A 3,591-nucleotide genomic window follows, 5' to 3' on the forward strand; every position below is an offset into this window, starting at 1 on the left:
TGAGATTAGATGTGAACCTCACGGCTAGATAGTTAATTAGCTGAACATTGCATGATTCGGCAGGTTTGCCCATTGCACTCAAGGGTGGAAGTCCCTCTAACTTCCTTCCCCTGCTGTGGAGATGCCGGCATTGGATTGGAGTAAGCACAATAAGAAGTCTCACAACAACAGGTTAAAGTCCAACAGGTTTATTTTTAAAAATACTTTTCCAATTCAATCAAATCAAGTCCAATTCAGAGTCTCAACAAGTTGAGACATTTCCGATCCAGGCTGGCAAGACAGGGCAAGCGACCATTTACCCTGTCTTGGGCCTGATCTACATGAGCCAAGCTGATTGGAGGAGGGAAAGCAATTCCTCCTCCAAGACTTGAGCTCATTTGCATCTTAGCCAAAAGGCAGAGATACCGCTTTGAAAATATGCTTCATATGAAACATATGAAGCTTCAATGTAACCTAATGACCTCAACCAAGTACAGCATCCGCATAACTACACTTGATCTTAGCCAAAAGGCCGAGAGGTTTATTTGGTAGCACAAACTTTTGGAGCACTGCCCCTTTATCAGGTGAGTTCCTTCCCCTGACACAGGACTTAGTCTTGGAGTGGAGGATTCCATCCTCAGTGTCTACTCATTGTAGACTCAGGTATTGTTGTCATTATCTCTGAGTGTATATAACTTGCATCTTCTTGTCAGTAAAACAATCCAAGCCTTCCTTTGATCTGTGACAATTGAACCACAGGCTTACTGACAGGCAGATGGCAAAACAGGTCATATGACTGCTTCATTGACCTTAACTTTAAAGCTTCAGTCCCAAAATATAATTGTTTTATAAACCCCATAATGTTGCAAAATTTGGAGGTGAAATCTGTTGTCGGATAAGACTCCTGACCGACCCCACATGAATAAAGAACAACATATTATGGAACTATGCAGCTAGATGGTGATCATTTTCCAACATTCACAGACTCTGGAAGAGTTCCAATGGATTGGAGGGTAGCTAATGTAACCTCACTTTTTAAAAAAGGAGGGAGAGAGAAAACAGGGAATTATAGACCAGTTAGCCTGACATTGGTGGTGGGGAAAATGCTGGTGTCAATTATTAAGGATGTAATAACTGAGCATTTGGAAAGCGGTGACAGGATGGGTCCAAGTCAGCATGGTTTCACTAAAAGGAAATTGTGCTTGACAAATCTGGAATTTTTTGAGGATGTGATCAGTAGGGTGGACCAGTGGATGTTGTGTATCTGGACTTTCAAAAGGCTTTTGATAAGTTCCCACACAAGAGATTAGTGAGCAAAATTAAAGCTCATGGTATTGGGGGTAATGTATTGACATGGATAGAGAACTGGTTGGCAGACAGGAAGCAGGCAGTGACAAGTGGGGTACCACAGGGTTCAGTGCTGGGACCCCAGCTATTCACAATATATAGTAATGATTTGAACAAAGGAATTGAATGCAATATCTCCAAATTTGCAGATGATCCTCAGCTGGGTGCAGTGTGTGCTGTGAGGAGGATGCTAAGGACAGGCTGACTGAGTGGGCAAATACTTGGCAAATGCAATATAATGTGGATAAATGTGAGGTTATCCACTTTTGTGGCAAAAACAGGAAGAACAATTATTATCTGAATGGTGGCAGTTTAGGAAAAGGGGAAGAGTAATGTGACCTGGTTGTCATGGTGGAACAGTTGTTGAAGGTTGGCATGCAGGTAGTGAGGAAAGCTAATGGTATGTTGGCCTTCATAGCAAGAGGATTGGAGTATAAGAGTAAGGATGTCTTGCTGCAGTTATACAGGGCCTTGGTGAGGCCACACTTTGAGTATCGTGTGCAGTTTTGGTCTCCTGGTCTGAGGAAGGACATTCTTGCTATTGAGGGAATCCAGTGAGGTTTCATCAAACTGATTCCTGGAATGGCAGGACTGACATATGATGAGACACTGGATCGACTGGGCTTGTACTCACTGGAATTCAGAAGAATGAGAGGGCATCTCATAGAAGCATATAAAATCCTGATGGGACTGGACAGGCTAGATGCGGGAAGAATGTTCCTGATATTGGGGAAGTGCAGAACTAGGGGTCGCAGTCTAAGAATAAGGGGTAAGCCATTCAGGACTGAGATGAGGAAGAACCTCTTCACTCAGGGAGTTGTGAACCTGTGGAATTCTCTACCGCAGAGAGCTGTTGGGGCCAGTTAATTAGATATGTTCAAGAGGGAGCTGGATGTGGTCCTTGTGGCTTAAGGGATCAAGGGGTATGGAGAGAAAGCAGGAGTGGGATACTGAAAGTGCATGATCAGCCATGATCATATTGAAGAGTGGTGTAGGTTCGAAGAGCCGAATGGCCTACTCCTGCACCTATTTTCTCTGTTTCTATGGTGTCACATGTCTGCAGGGGTGATGAGGATATGAGTGGTTGTGTAAGACCTATCTTTGTTGTATTGATTAAGGTAAAATTAACCTTTTTATTTGAAGTATCATTTCCTGTTAACTCATGTACAATTTGCATCGGCCCTGATTTGTGTTAAAGTAAAAGTTACAAAAGTGAAATCTTGTTGGTAATTTCTTCATTTGGGGTCGTTTGATGAATTTGTTTTTTCTATGGTTCTGCAAAGGGATTGAAACAACATCAGCAAGTGAAGAAGAAGTTCAGACTTATTAAGGAGAAAGGGTGAACAAACATAGAGGATAAAAACATAGAGACACATAGGGATAAGAAGATGTAGCAAAAGGGAGATATAGAACCACATTCAGCCTGAGTTTAGTACAGAACCAGAAATTCAGAAATAGAAGGACCAATTGTAACCCCCAACAAACCCACATGGTGAGTTGAAAGCAAGAGAGAAAATGCTGGAAAATCTCAACAGGCCTGGCTGCATCTGTAAGGAGAGAAAAGAGCTGACGTTTCGAGTCCAGATGACCCTTTGCCAAAGCTGAATGTTTGTTCAACAATCCAAAGGGCTTTGAAAAAAGGGCATCTGGACTCGAAACGTTAGCTCTTTCCTCTCCTTACAGATGCTGCCAGACCTGCTGAGATTTTCCAGCATCTTCTCTTTCGGTTTCAGATTCCAGCGTCGGCAGTAATTTGCTTTAAGCTGGTGAGTTGAAAGCCTACCATATGTTATAGCCAGACCTTGTTTGAATGCCGTTGGTCAGCTGTTGTGAACTGTTGGCTTTCAGGATTTATACAATGCTTTTCCCATCCTTAGGTTATTCAAGGAGTTTCACCATCAATTAATTTTGCAGTGGAATCATTTCTGTTTTTTGGGCCAATTGCAGGTCCTGACAATCTCCCCAGTGGGAAGCTCGGTTTAGATCGCAAGTAGAATTTGCATTCAGTTCTAGTCATCACACTTTAGAAAGGGTATGAGGATTCTTGAGAGGGTGCAAAGGAAATTTACCAGAATGGTTCCAGGGTGAGGAATGTTGGGTACAAGTTTAGATTGAAGAAGTTAGGATTGTTCTCCTTGGAGCAAAGGAAGTTGAGTTAAGATTTGATAGAAGTGTATAACATTATGACAGGTTTCGGTGAGGTAAGCAAAAAAAGCTTTTCCCTTTAGTTGATGGTATAAGGACTAGGAACATGGGCTAGACTTT

General features: G+C 42.4%; 1 pseudogene; it reads right to left on the reverse strand.

Moving 5' to 3' along the window:
* Positions 1-321: 321 nt before the first annotated feature.
* LOC144498109 (U2 spliceosomal RNA) lies at positions 322-524 on the reverse strand (annotated as a pseudogene).
* Between the last annotated feature and the right edge of the window lie 3,067 nt (positions 525-3,591).

Source organism: Mustelus asterias, chromosome 8, assembly GCF_964213995.1.
Source record: "Mustelus asterias chromosome 8, sMusAst1.hap1.1, whole genome shotgun sequence".
NCBI classification, from domain to species: domain Eukaryota; kingdom Metazoa; phylum Chordata; class Chondrichthyes; order Carcharhiniformes; family Triakidae; genus Mustelus; species Mustelus asterias.